This window comes from Dermacentor albipictus, chromosome 2 (assembly GCF_038994185.2).
Source record: "Dermacentor albipictus isolate Rhodes 1998 colony chromosome 2, USDA_Dalb.pri_finalv2, whole genome shotgun sequence".
Taxonomy (NCBI): Eukaryota; Metazoa; Arthropoda; class Arachnida; order Ixodida; family Ixodidae; genus Dermacentor; species Dermacentor albipictus.
In genome coordinates this window covers 51862287-51878104 of record NC_091822.1, presented here as the reverse complement: position 1 = coordinate 51878104, position 15818 = coordinate 51862287, and positions in this window count along the sequence as shown.

The following is a 15818-nucleotide window of genomic DNA, read 5'->3' as shown; positions in this document are numbered from 1 at the left end:
GGAAGTCAATAGCTCCAGAGTACATCAACTGATTTTCCCTTTTATTATTTCATCAGCACAATGTCTCCAAGCTTCACTGAACCTGAGCTAGGGACTAGTTTTCTTAACGTGGTTCGTAAGGTGGTAAAGTAGTTGAAGGTACTTTTTCCGCCATCAGTTCTATAGATAAGGTAAGGCGTGTTCTATGTGTACCATTATCGCCATAGTATTTAGGGCGTTGGCGCTCTCCCTTTAGATGGTAGGCACCAGAAGTGCAGAGGAAGCACGTGTGGCCCACCAGGAAATTACCATGCGTAAGTGAAGTTGGCTTTCAGCCTTATTCATATATATTGTATTTTATTGAATTCAAGTTGATCATCGGATATACTTGAACGAACCTGGTCGAAAATTATGAATATTTCGAGAGATCACTTCACAGTACTTCATTAAATGTATACTTGACAAAACCTTTTCAAGGTCCTCCTCACCAGGGAGCTCTCGTTGGGTGCGGCAATAAGCTCCCGAAAAATGTCGTGACTACCAAAATGCGATTGTACTGCCTCACATTGCATTAGCTAATAAAGTGGTCCAGTATCCTTCGCGGCGTTTCTAAATGTCCTGCTGTTATAATATACAAACTCACGGATGCCTTGCCATGCCTTAAATAATTTGCAGGCTGGGACAAAATCGTCGTAGAACTGGTTATACACTAGATGAAGTGTTCGGACACCTCCACATGTGAAGACTCGTATGCAACACTTCTTCTTTGGTTCAGTGTTCGCTTCACGTACAAACGGTCCACCAAAATAAACAACGCTAAAAACCAGGATATGTGTGGATCCAATCTACTGATAGCGTCGCAAAGAGTTCCGAGTATTGCTTGCGAAAGTAGGGCCAACAGACTATGCAGCTCCCTCTTTACAGCCTCCATGCCCATGAATACTCAGAAAATTTCGCTCATAAAAATATCTAAATTGGACCGCATTATAGAGAAGGCACGACCCCAGAAGCAAGACACACCAGGCACTGCGGTGTCGTTTCCGTGGTTGGCCGTTGTCTACAACGTGCTGTATTTCAGCTATATTTATGCGAGGCTAACTAGACCGAAAACCTCTTTTAATCTGGCTTCCTCTCTTATCCGAGAAATGAACGCTTAAAACAGCGAATAAATGGTGCCAGCGCTTCTTCATGCCGAGCAACTTTGTCAATGTATCTGAAGCAGGATAGAGTGTTTTGAGCATCGCCTGAAGTTAAGCTGAACTCTATTGTCCAAGCACAGAAGCCCCATTTCATTTAGAACCGTGCTGAGTCAGTGAGGTGGAGTGTCCGTTTCGAGGAAACCAAGCCCAAATATTTTGTTTTGTGTTCGGCGTATCCCATAAAGTTGAGGCTTTTGTGTTTCAGTTGCGTCTAGAGGTCCTTTGTTTTCGGCTTCTTTGTACCGGTACTTCTGAGCGAATTTTTATCGACGCAGTTTACGTATTAGCAGTAATAAAAGATGTAGTGGTAGATGATTTACGGCTGTACGTACTGGGTAAAGAGCTGGTGTAAAACGCATAGTCTCTTGTTCGAAGCCGACTGTGTTGTCGGTGTAGCATAGCTCGTGGCATTAACTCTAGCTGCGATGAGGTCTCCCGTGAATTCTTATCGTGGAACAGTCGTTTGCAGAAGTGTGACCCTCGACTTGCCTAACTGTTGCAGCTCCCTCGAAATCTTTAGTGTGAATATTGTGCACTGCACCCCACTCTAAAAAGTGCTAGACACCGCAACCATACGAGTCCTTGCTGAAGGTTGGCGTAGTACATGCATGTGCATATCTCGGGGGTTCGGACTCAAGTATATATGGTGGACGGTACTCACAGAGACGAGCGTTGGAAGAAGGGGAGACTGCAGTAGCGCCATCAGGTACATAGCCTCGACGATGGTAGCCGCGACACCAACGTAGTCGTCTGTTTAATAATTGGCAGTTCTTTGTGGGCCTTCTGTTCCTACAAGTTGGTGACCACGGACGTCACACATCACAACTCTACACGTCTACTACGTTTCTTCTCGACGCCATGGAACCGGCCGCTGTATAACGACGTCTCGAAGAAAAGGGAACGTCTTCCGTCGTTGCACTGAAACTTCTCGATTTCTTGCCCTCGGACTGTGAACTCTGGTTCGTCCACATCGAGGCGCAGTTTCGCCGTCATCGAGTCACACCTCAGGCGGGCAAATACGATAACGTCATCAGTGCGCTTAACCCGACCACTGCCGCTTTGGTCCGCGACATTTTGCTGGCTCCTGCACCCGATGTTCAGTACGATACCCTTAAAGGGCCCCTCAGCAGGTCCTATAGCAAATTTTGGTTATACGTTGGAAGTTGTTACGTCTCCTCTAGGGCGTGTTCTGCCGCAGAAAGTTTTCAAGTTGTCTCATTAATAGGCGAGATAGAAACACTTTAGCGCCGCGAACCCATGATTTCAGCAGGCGGGCTCCACTGCATAGCGCGACTTCCTCTCCACTCGCCTTCGCAAGCGGTATTCCTTCCCTGCGTTCTCCCGTACCGAACTTCGAGGGTCGCGTGACACATACGTCACAGGCCCCGCCTTCAGGTTCTTTTTTTTTTGCTCCTCGCTTTTTTTTTCGGCGAAACGCACTTCCGCCTACGGTGTCGCGCGCGAGCTGTTGTCTCGTTCGCGCAGCGCACGATTTTACGCTCTGCGCACAAGGAAATATGACTAGCGGAATAGTTCAGTGCTACACGAATACTGAGGCAGAACAAGCGGATCGCAGAGCGTGATCACGTGCTGGAGCACTGTAGAAAAGGGCAGAGTTTCGGTATCTGCACACGTGACCGCACGACCGGGGCAACAAGCAGACGAAGCGGAAGTACATCTGTCTTGCTTCGGTGCGCAGTAAAACAAAAAACCCACAGACATTCTGTTTCTGCGTTTTATTATTTCTCTAAACATCAATTGGTCAATTCAAGCAAAAGATCGCACAGATAACAGATGTTGTATTGAATAATTCTCGAAGTCACGCGTGACCACGAGTGACGTCACACTGCGGAAACGATTACGTAGACGGAGCGGCAAGATAAGGTCACCGTCCGACTTGGAGCATGGCGGCGGCCAGTCAAGAGGGAAACGGCGCACGGATTGAAGTTTCAGATCTTTCCGCGGCGCGTTTGCAGATACGATTGTTATTGCGCAATGTATTCTCTGCGCTTGTCAGCTCAAAATGGACAGACCTCATGAGGTGCCGTTTAAGCGCGAGTTACTACGATGCACCAGCGACACTGAGGCTCCACCGATACAACAGCTCCTCTCGCCGGAGGGTCTCCCTGACAGAAAACCGACTGTGCTGCTTCGCCGCATGACAAAACTCCTGAGAACCAGTCCATCATGAACAGACTCGAAAATCCTTCGGGAGCTCTTCTTACAGCGTCTACCGAACCAGGTACGCATGATTTTATATGTCTCACCTACTACGACGGCTGTCGAGACCTTAAGGACGTTCGCAGACCAGACTATGGATTATTTCAATCCTGTGATATCCGCTCTTGGCCGTTGTAATGCACCCGTTGCGACACAACCCCTGTTACAGCAGCGATTTGACGAACCCCACAGTTCAAGCACGGACGTTGCTGCGCAAGTACAGGAGCCAACTAACAGTTTGGCTGCCTTACGCTTTCGCGCGAATAACCATCAGCAGCGGCATCGCTCGCATGACCAAAAGGTGCCACGCCCTCTGTCTCTCTTTATTTGTTGGTATCACGCCAGATGTGGCACTCGTGCATGGCAGTGCCGTCCGCCTTGCAACTTTCCGGGAAACGGTCTGACTAGTCACTGATGACGGCTAGCGCTACTCGATCCAAATCAAGCCACCTCTTCTACGTCACCGACCCTGTCACAAAAGTTGGCTATCTTGTAGACACTGGTGCATAAATTAATCGTGGACCATGGCAGTGCCGTCCGCCTTGCAACTTTCCGGGAAACGGTCGGGCTTGTCACTGATGACGGCTAGTGCTACTGGATCCAAATCAAGCCACCTCTTCTACGTCACCGACCCTGTCACGAAAGTTTGCTATCTTGTAGACACTGGTGCATAAATTAATCGTGGACTAATGCTGCTGAATCTGCTTTTATCTATGCCAAGAACGCCCTTGCTACCACGACTCTACTGGCACACCTGCAACCAGACGGTCCAGTGTCCGTTATGGTAGACGCCTCTGATATAGCTGTTGGCGCCGTGCTTCAACAACTGGTTGGCTAGACACGGCAGCCTATACATTTCTTTTGAAGCAAGCTGACACCGCTAGAAACCCGCTACAGCACTTTCGGTCGCGAATTGCTCGGACTTTACCTCGCAGTCTGCCACTTCCGTCACAATGTCGAAGGGCGTCAGTTCTACATTCTTACCCACCAGAAACCGCTCATTTATGCTATTACCTCCAACAGTTCCTCGAACACTCCCCACGAAATTCGCCAGCTTGCATGTATCTCCGTATTCGCTACTTGTATTCGGCATGTCAGTGGTGCTGATAATCCCGTCACTGATGCTTTATCACGAATTCATATATATGCAAACCGGCTTTGACTTCGTCCGCCTCGCTACCGCTCAACGCACCGCCCGTGAACTTGAAACACTCTGGATTTCCAGCGATTCTGTGCGCTTCAAAGATATCTTACTGCCTGGCTGCAAATTCGCAGTGATATGCGACATGTCTGCGGGTCATCCTCGACCGTACGTTCCACAAACATTTCGGCAGCAAGTTTTTGACACACTACACTCCTTATAGCAGCGTGGAGTACGTGCCACACAACGTCTGGTCACTTCCAGAAATCTGTGGCCGCCGCGTATGAACGCTGATGTCCGTTGCTGGACTCGGGCATGCATACAGTGCCAGCGCGCCAAGGTCAGTAGACACACTATGATGAGCGCGCCTAGTCATTTTTCACCACCGACCGGACGTTATTTTTGGCCACGTTCTCATCGATATCGTTGGTCTCCTACCGTCGTACTCAAACCAACGATACGTACTCACTTGTATCGAACCCTTCATAAGCTGGCCTGAAGCAATGCCACTCTCTCACGTTACTGCAGAGTCCGTAGCCCACGCCAACTTAAATACCTGGATTTGTCGTTACGGTGTACCACGCACCATAACGACAGACAGAGGAAGACAATTTGACTCGTTCCTTTTTCAAGCTCTATCACGTCTTCTGGGTGTAACGCATATACGAACGACAGCTTAACACCCAAGTTACAATGGCAAGGTAGAACGCTTATATCGTCAACTAAAAGCAGCACTTCGTGCCCATGACTCCGCGATTCCATGGAGAGAGCGCCTGCCTTTGATTCTACTAGGTCTTCGCCCAGCTCTGAAAGCAGATGCACAGTGTTCCTCAGCAGAACTCGTTTTGCGGCACGACACTTCGTGTACCCGGTGAATTCTTCGCCTCGGAACCATCATCTGCTGACCTACAATCCTACGCCGACCGCCTTCGCATTACAATAGTCACTGTTATACCACCGCCGCTTCGTAACGACCGCAGAAATGTTTACATGAGCCCATCTTTACTTCATAGCAGTCATTTATTTATCCGTCACGAGGCTACTCGCGCTCCTTTACAGGCTCCTCACGACAGCCCCTTCAAAGTCCTCAAGAGTCACGCCAAGTTTTTCACACTTCTTGTCAGCGGACGCGAAGAGACAATTGCCATCTACCGCTTGAAGCCAGCTCATCCATCTCCACAACTTAAACCGCTCAACGGCAGTGCATTCAACGCTAGGAGGGGGGAGAAGCCATGTAGTGGACAGCACTTATAGACCCCGCGTTGGAAGAAAAAGAGACTGTACTAGCACCATCAGGCGTATATGCTCGACGAGAGCAGCCGCGACATCACCGTACCCATCTGTTTAATAAGTGGCGATTCTTTGTGGGCCTTCTGTTTCTACATATATTTTTTTTTAATTTTCAGCTGAGTGTTTAATCGCAAGGCCTTTAGTTCATGCCATCCAATGAACGGACTCGGGAAATGGCTCGTACAAGGCACATTTCTGTCACCTCAGGCACCATAAAAAGAAGTATGATTCTAAAGACCAAGGGCGATAAAAGTCTGAAATGGTGGTAGATTCATAAACCTAGACTTAAAATCTCCGTTTTCGCAAACTTCCTTTCGTTCAGCCAGTTAAATACCTTCGCTAGTGCGGGCTCCCACACGTCTTCGCCAGTATCCCAGCCTAGACAAAGAATCTTTTCATTGTCTACTTGAAACTGAACATTGAAACATTTAAGCATTTAATTACCTTAAATGCCGATAATTTATCGTTCACTTTAACATCCCGTCCTTCATAAGGATATGGAGCAGTCAAGCACAACTTGCTACGGATCTTGCTTGTCCCGCGTGCCGATAATTATGTCATAAATGCAGAACTGATATTCCAATAGTTTGGCGGTTGAAGGGTGTTCTACTATATAGCGGTAGTTGTACCAGATGGAAGAAAAAAGTCGAATTTTTCACACGAACGGGGAAGCATCGATTGCGATAGCACATTAGTGGCACTTCGTATAGCACTTCGTATAGCACCCAGCTATACGAAGTAGGGATAGCAGTCTTACGTGCCGCATAAACTTATGAGTACAGGCACACCAACTAAACTAACAGGCATGGTGTCACGCGCGCACAAGCAAACGTGAACCCACCTTACTCGACGACCACAAAAACTCGCTCTCAAAACGCTCACGTGAGGAAACTCGGCAGCAGTAGCAGCAGCGAGCGAAGTGATATTCGCGCTGTCTATTGCTTTGACGAAAAGTGAGCGCCGAGAACGCACGGCACGCACAAAGCTAGGAGCCGCCGACGCCCCTAGGCGGCCTAGACTTTGCCCCAACGCAGATCGCCGTCAAGATACAGCCGGGCGACCGCGCGCAGTCGCAGCCTGAGTAGAACGCCGCCAGTGCCTCCCAAGGCTGGGTGTCTCGCGCCCAGCGGGGGACGGTGCGCTTACTGCGCGCTGTCGTCGGTCGCGCGGGCGAGATTACGCCGCGATCATCCGCTGCCCTCACGCACCTTCACTCGCACGTACAGCGTAGTGCGCAAGGTGGCGGTATCATCGCCCTTGGACTTTATACGGAACCTCACGGCTACGACGAAGCCGAAAATGCGCTTAGAGTGTTCATATTTGCTATCGCAATAAAGTACCGAAAAATGACAAATATATTACACCATATATTGTCCAGATACTATTGCAAATAATTTTATTTCGATCACTAATCCGAGGACGTGGGGAAAGCGTTCTATTCCTTACTTCTACAATAGATGGTTGCGCAAGGAAAACTGATTAGTTATATATAAGGGAAGTCTAACATTGTACCGACGGCTGTGCGAAATACGGTAGAAAAAGACTCTGAGAAATTCCCCGCTCGATTTCATTTAGCATGACAGATTTCAAAGGATAGTCGGGAAATTTTCTATGCAGTGAGGCCAATAGAAGGTGAGGCTGGGATTCAGAAATAAAACAACTCGAGACGTGCGATCAGAACTGGCTAAAAAAAAAGATGGTCAAGAACAACAGTGGCACAACTGCGAGTCGCAAAACTAACTCTCTATTGGAAGGGTAATGGGACAGAAACGGTCATAGTGCACGGGGTGTCAGCATCGAGCTCCCAAGAGAAATCCTAGAACCATGGTGCCAGCCAGAAAACAAGCTTTAAAGCTACCGACAAGCTGGCGAATCTGCTCGGATTGCTGTCGACATCTTTGTCGTGAGGCCAGAAACACACACAAATAAAAATTTAACGTCAGCTGAATCTACCTCTCAAGCTAGGCCTGAGGCCATAGGATTAATATTACCAACTACAGAGGAAAAGCTCCCGATAGCACCCATGAATTGAAATTCGTCAACACAAGGGCGCTGCCATGTTGCTACTCAGTGCAGGCGCAGACGACGAGATGCGATTTAGGCGAAACGCGCAATCAACGTAATCCCGAGCCACCCTCGGTATGAGGGCTATTAGATCTTGCTGTTGAATGCAAGAGTTGGCAGACGTTGAGCAGGATTTTGAGAACTGAAGGTTTATTTACATTATTTACTGTAGGAACAATGTATTGAAGAGTCACAATGTCATCGACGGCCGGCAGCAAGTCGGACGCTGCGGCCCTAAGCAAGAAGAACGAAAAAGCTCTTCTCCCTCTCTCTCGTTTTTAACTCCTTCGGTCTCTCGGGGTCACGTCATTTTCGGCCAATCGTCCAGCCAGCTCAGGTGTTGTCATTTCCCTCCACTGGTAGGCGCCCGTGCAAGTGCCGTCACATTCAGCCAATGGGGACGCTCCAAGGGCTCCATTGACCGATGGTTGACCTGCCTCCCGCGTCTCCTCCTCGCCTGAAAGCACTCAGCTGGAGGAGACAAGTAGTTCTCGAACGACCTTCCAGAGCCGCAAAACCGCTTTGCTCGGGACCACGATCAACTACATGGAACCGTGCCAGCCTCCCGTTGCACTTTCGGGAAGAGACAAGCAGGGGGGAAGCTCGACGTGCGGCGCACGAAGTCGGGGTCACCAACCTCTCTGACGAGTCCAGTAACGTGGTAGACGCGCTCCGGCGCACCACAATTGGAATGCGACGGCGATTGGATATGGTCGGGGAACTTGAGTGATGCCAGGAAAAAGGTCCGTGTCCGACAGCTCCTCTTCGCCCCGGAAATTCGGAATAGCCGGTGAACTCAATTCGCTGGCCATGAGGAGCGCTGATGAAACATGGAATGTACTGGTGACGAGCCTCGTGTGACGAATTCTTGGATCCTGGGCCCTGGAGAGCGTACGCAAAACAAACGAAACAACATTGCGCTGCACCACGTGCAAGAGCAGGCTCTTCACCTCTGACTCGCCAGGCTATTACGATGCCAAAATCAACCCTCGGTTTTATTTTCCTTTCCCAATTATGATAAAGCAGTTCTAACCACATTTCTAAGCAGCGTTCTATATCTCCCCGAATGCCGACAAGGACAGAGTAATATTGTCGTTGAAAAAGGAATGGGAGAAAGTTAAACCATTAATGAAAACAATTTTATAAATATACACACGCAAAGATTTGAAACTACAAGTATGACTTCCCACTCATAATAACACTTCCTACTTCGTTAGTCAAAGGAAGGATGGTAATACGTCAGTTTAGCGAAACAACCGGCTCAAACCATCCGTGTTCCCATTTAACTTGCCCCTTTTGTAACGGACGGCGAAGTTATATTCCTGGAGAATTAGACTCCATCTGAGCAAGCGTCCGTTCTTGGGGGACATGTGTCCGAGCCAGGTCAGAGGACAGTCGTCCGTCTCGAAAGTGAATTTCGCTCCGTACAGATAACAATATAATTTCTGGACCGCCCAAACTAAGCGGGTACATTCTTTTTCGGAAGCGCTGTACGCCTCCTCTCTGCACGTTAATTTTCAGCTACCATACAGTATCGGATGCTCCTCCGCGTCTTCGCCTACCTGGCTGAGGACGACTCCCAACCCTATCTTACGAGCGTCGCACTGCACAATAAATTCCGCAGAATAATAGGGGGTCCGAAGCACTGGTCCTTACCTCAGAACCTCTTTCTGGTGCTAAAATGCGCCTTCTTTGGACGCATTCCATCGAACTTTTTCGGGCTCTCCCTTTCGGAGGGTGTCTGTCAGGGGGCTTGCTACGTGTGAAAAAATTTGGAATGTACCACTGGTAATATCCGACCGCTGCCACCAGTTATTAGACCTTGCCGTTGAGTGCTGGAGTTGGCGGACGTTGAGGAGGATCTTGAGAACTGAAGGTTCATTGACATTGTTTACAGTGACACAAAGTAATGAACAGCCATAAAGTCACCGAGGGCCGGCAGCAAATAGGACGCTGCGGCCCGTTGCAAGAATAACGAAAAAACTCTTCTCCCTGTCTCTCGGTTTTAACCCCTTCGGTATTTCAGTGTCATGTCATTTTCGGCAATCTTCGACCCACCGCAGGTGTTGTCATTTTCCTCCAATGGTAGGCATTTTTGCATGCGCGGTCACACTCGGCCAATGGGGACGCGCCGAGGGCTCCATTGTCCGATGGTTGACTTGCCTCCGGCGCCGCCTCCTCGCCTGGAAGCGCTCAACTGGAGGAGACGCGTCGTTCCCGAACGACCTTCCAGAGCCGCAAAGCCGCTTTGCTCGGGACCAAGATCGACTACCTGGAATCGTGCCAGCCTCCCGTTTTACTTTCGGGAGGAGTCAAGGAGGGGAGGGGGGGGGGGGGGACAATAGCTAGACGTGCGGCGCACAAGCTGGTGGTCGCCAACCTGCATGACGTGTCCGGTAACGTGGTAGGCGCGCCCCGGCGCACCATAATCGGAATGCGACGGTGATTGGATGCAATCGGACAACTTAAGTGATGCCAGGAAAAGGGTCCGTATCCAACAGGGAGTAGTCTTTTGAAGCGCCTGCAAACGCATCGCTTCACGCACCGTAAGCTTTACATGGGAATTTTGTTAATATACATCAGAACCTTGTTAAAAATATACGCGCTTGATTTCGCTACCTATGTTGATTATTTCGATTAGTTGCGACAATGTGGCCTTGTGCTTGCCACTTTTTTCGATCTGCTTTTCCGCTGAAGTAATCATAGTAATGGCAAGGTTCTGACTTGTGTTGTACAAGTCGCGGGTCGCTTTTTTCGTCGCGACAATAGACATATTTTTTACGAGCACTGCTCCTGGAGGGCATATGTAACCGGCAAACGGAAGCCTCAGGAGAGCACTTGAGGTATAATAAGGGAGGCGGCGCAGGATCCCCAAGGCACCGAAGGGGTAGTGGGGGGATCAAAGCTGGAAGCAGAACGGTCCGTGGGTTGGGACCGCGGAGACCGAAGCGTACCAGGGGGTGTTCGCATACAAAAATAGGCTGTACACGATACACCCCTGGCACGCACCGGCCTCGGCAAGCCCCAACCCGCGGAACAGTCCGAGTTCTGGTTTTGGTGGCTCCGTTGCTGCTATGATGTCCTGGAGGCGCCGCCAGTAATGCGAAATAATGACACGCTGGCTGAATTAGTAAAAAGCAGGTTTGAATAAATTTAATTACGTCCAGCGGCGAACATGTGACAATAAGTTCTGCACTACCGCGCCCCGCGAATTCTGCAACACCAGTCAGAAATTTGCCGTAGTAACTCTATTCCAGGCGCCGTTATACCCAGGCCTAGCCTGCCGTGCAGCGTAGCAGCTACTACTGCTTGCTCCCACACGAAGACGTAAGAGAGGGAAATCGCAACATCGCCAAGGTAAAACGCGAAATCGACGCGCCGCTAGGATGGGGCCCTGACCACACTCGTAAAGATGACCGGCTACTTCAACCTCCCGTCCGTCCGCTCTGCTGTGCTGACAGACCAGTAACGCATGGCTCAGAGAACGAATAAGGATGGTAAGACACGTTATGTAATAAGGATGGTAAGACACGTTATGTGAAGCGTTAGGCTCTCCGGAATGCTGTGGCAGTAGATCCTAACTGCAGCACAGCAGTAGAAAAGATATTGCCACTGCGACAACTCCAGAAATGGTGGGACTGCGCGCGACCGCCTTTTAAGGCTGCCGCCTCTGAAGTAAGTGAACTTTTTTGTTTTTTCGCATACGATGAAGCATATTTAGTCCTTTAGGTTGGGGTTAGTAAGAACTGAACGAACACAGAGAAACGCGTATTTGAGCTACGAATGCGGTAGTTTTCGTGAGTGCGTGATGTATTTTACAATGTGCAATATATTCGATACTGGGTCTCAATCACAACAAAAATATGACAGTACGCACTTGTAGTCTGTTGGCCCTACTTATGAAATAACAGATATTTGGCTGCAATTACCTGCAAATACCAACTGTCTCAACACAGTAGAGACAGTGCGTGACTGGAAAATCAAACCCCGTGGCCTAAAAACATTTGTGCTTGCGACGCCAAGTGGGCTTGTTTAGGATTTTGAAAAGACTGAAGTTCACATTGTACCAAATAAGTTCTGTAATTGGAAAGTCAGCCGTGCTCAGGCTTGCAACCAATCTCGCTCCTGCAACGCACCTCTTTTTTGACAGACACTTCACCGCTGGTCCGTTACTTGATAAATTGGAAGTGAAGGACACATCTGGTACCAGACCATTGAAGAACAATCGAATTCCAAAAGGTATCAATCTGTCTAGCGAAAGAGATTAAAGCTGAGGGACGAGCAACATTGGAGATGGTGTTGATAGATGATGGGCAAAAAATTCTTGGTAGATGGTGCGACTACAAAGCCATCACACTGATGTCCTTTGTTCTCGGAAAGCGACCCGATGACACTTGCCGCAGGTGGTCCAGTAAGGAGAAAGAAACACGTGAATGTTTCGAGGCCAAGTATTCTGTTTGTACATCAAGAGTATGGGAGTTGTCGACGTGACCGATCGCATGATTACCTACTACCGAATTAAAGCGTCATTGCCAACACCTTATGGCCAAGAAATGGACCATCAGGTGCTTTTTGCATTTGATGGACATGACCTTAAGCGACTCATGGTTACAGTACAGAAGAGGTATGCGCGACCAGCATGAACGACCCAGAGATGTAGTCCGGTTTTTTGGATTTTCGCGTCTCTGTGGGATACGGTCTGGTCACTGAAGCACTGCAAATTCCCACAGACAACGTATGTAGCTTCCTACTGGCAGCCACCCAAAAAGTGGTCTCCAAAGCATTGTCTTTAAGTACGATCAAAAGCATTCGTCGTTTCTCACGACTTTCTGAGGCTCGCAGCAGAGTGGAAGGCTGCAGCATGAAAAGCATTTTTTTTTGCACGAAGTGTCAACTTTTATTTTGCATTACAAAGGAGCGACGATGCTTTGAGAAAGCCCATTCCTCCTAATCAAAGAGATTCATAAGCTTGGATCTTCTTTTACATTGTTGGTTTGTACTTTCATATTTGTAGCAGCCACACATAAAAGTTGATTTCTGTTGCAAAATCCTTTGTTTCGGCCACTAGCCATGACTATGCCATTCCCTCTCCTGACAGACAAGGACCTCCTAGAGGCCCAATGTCCAATACATTGGACATTGTGTTGAGTCCAAACAACGCATCGGACAGGAACACTGCCTAACACTTTTCACCTATGCATCCCAGAAACGCATTTTAGAAAGTTTAGCAAAAATACGGGAACATAAATTCAGTCTTGGCCGCAAGAGGATAATTATACATGATTCGTGATAAATTCCAGAGCAATGAATTCACAGAGCGACGATTCACAGTGTAATACCACTATTCGCGTCACACAGGCTATGTGATTAGACAAGGCTGCCTCGCTACAGAATCGTCGACAACGTTCGAGAGGGTTCGAGTGCATGAAGTTGCCTCCAGCGCTAAGCGATGAGGTTGTAACAGCTGTGAACCGGTGAGAACGGCAACCGGAAAAAAGTAAGAAATGTGTGCGTGTTAATCATAAAATAACTACGAGGGTTAATATTAAAATGAATCCTGTAGTTTTACGTACCGAAACCACGATCAGGCATAAATAATTGAGGGGGGGAGTCCTGATTAATTACCTAATTTCTCCTCAACCTGCAACGAACCCACGTACAAGGGCAGTTCTCCATTTTGCTTCCATGGGAATGCGGCCGCCATGGACCGGAGCAAGCAGAGCCACGTCAAAGACACTGGGCTACCGTGGTATAAAATACAGTGATCAATCAAGTAGTCGTGCTCTCTATATTTTATTCATTCTGCTCTTCCAAAAAGTCGTCATGATTCCTGAGCCCTGACGTGAATTCATTTGATATTTTTATGACTGCCGCTACGTTACTTGGTTTTCGCTGAAAACTTTACTCCTACTCCATACATATTGAGGGGAATCTTGGACCTCACTGACATGTAATCACTGCCATTTATCCTTTGATGAAACAACATTTTTTAACAACAACACTTTATGAAATGCTGCGTAGCAAACTTGTTTGGCGAACCTCCCTGCTTTTTCACTTGATCTCGCTCTCCTTGTGCAACGCTGGGCTCGGCACAGAGTGGGGAATTCATTTATTACCCCATGGTTTTTCATGATGGAATCCGTTTATTATCTTGTTTCACTGCTTTCGTTTTTGCAGGTCCACACGATGCCGATGGGTTCCTCGAAAAAGGTATTTCTTATTCCCAGTAAATTTTTTTCCGCAACTTCTATCAACATAATTCCTCTACTATTTCTATAGTCCGAGCCCCAGTTGCCGATAGCTTGGTTCCCAGCCTATTTTGCCCCCCCCTATCGCACTGAAGCCGCCCATGATTACGAGATACTGGGTGCGCATTTTGCTCAGTGCTGATTCAACAGCGTCATAGAGCTGATCAATTCCGTCATTATGATGGCTGGACGCATGCACGTAGGAACATGCGCTCGTCGTACGGTTATATATATATATATATATATATATATATATGTTTATGACGAGGACCATTTCATGAATGCGTATACTTCCTGAACGATTTCCGCTACGTCCGCATGAATTGTACTCTGAGCCTGTACTTTCTATTATTTGGAAAACCCCTGTAGCAGTAAATATGGCCGGAAGTCAGCGTTCTATATGCCTCACCAGTTCTTTTGACCTCACTCACGCCAATGATATCCCAGACGATTGCGATTACTCAAAGGGCCCTGCTGAGCTGTAGCTTCAGTCGAGAGGGCTCGCGTAGATTTGGTTGCCACGTTGTTTCCAGTGGCAGGCCTTCGAGATCCTGATGTTCTTAAAGCACCCTCTGCCGCGTCGCAGGTCTGACCTGTGGCACGGTCACAGGCTCTACAGCCGCTGGTGACCGAGGGCTACGTGTTAATTGCAAGAGTCATGAGGGAGGTAGTGGCCGAATACGACACTTGGAAGGCCAATTAATCTTCTGGAGAATGGGCGCCTTTTTGAAGCTCGGCGGGCATTCCTAATTCACGTTCACCTGCACTATTATAGCCAAACAGGCTCTCAGCCGGGTTTTTGTTTTGTCAGATTCGTATGTAGATCAGTGTAATGTCGATGTCATGCCAACATAGAAAAATAAATGTCGACAAATCGAACACCGAGCGAATGGTTCGTTCTGAAAATGACTTAAAAACTTACCATTAACTAAACTTAGCATTGCTATAGCAATTGTTCGGATATTTGACGCGCAATGACGCCGCCGACTTCGATGTCCCGTTCGACTGCGCATGCTCCGCTTGGGCGCGCGTGGTTAGAGGGCAAAAAAGAGGAAGTCGATGCAGCGTCCACGCTATGCTCAGATGCCTCGTTGGCGGAACCAGGGCAGCGTTCTGTCTTCCGGTGCGGGAACGTTAACTAGTATTGTACTGGGCGCTTACTAGCATCTACTGTTTCTCGTGGATCTCATCCGGAGCCCCATTAGTGCGGCGCTTGCAAAGCGGCTGGCGATGCTCATCGCGCCAGCGTTGAGACGCCTGGTATGTGCCAGAGCGATGTGCAGTCTATCCAGCAGTAGCTTTGCCTTGCTTACTGCGTGGCGCTAACGTGTCGTACCCGGGTTGACTCAGAACACCGTCCGAGCTGTCCAAGCGCTACGCTTAACTTCGCTATCCCTATCAATGTATCGCCCTTCGTGAGAAACCGCCACATCTTTTTAAAATCACGCTTAAAATTTTAAATAACTCAGTTTAGGTGAACAAAAACACGCACAGAAATTAGGTAAAGCTCAGTATGTAGTGCACAATAAAATACTTCTTGAAATCATACTTTCCCAAATAGTTATCCTAAAGCTCCGTGATTAGGCGATGGCAGGAGTATTACCAGTTTTGTTATCCAAGCCACTCGTCTCAGTCATTGCGGCTCAAGAAATTAATTAGCGATTTTTCATTACTCGT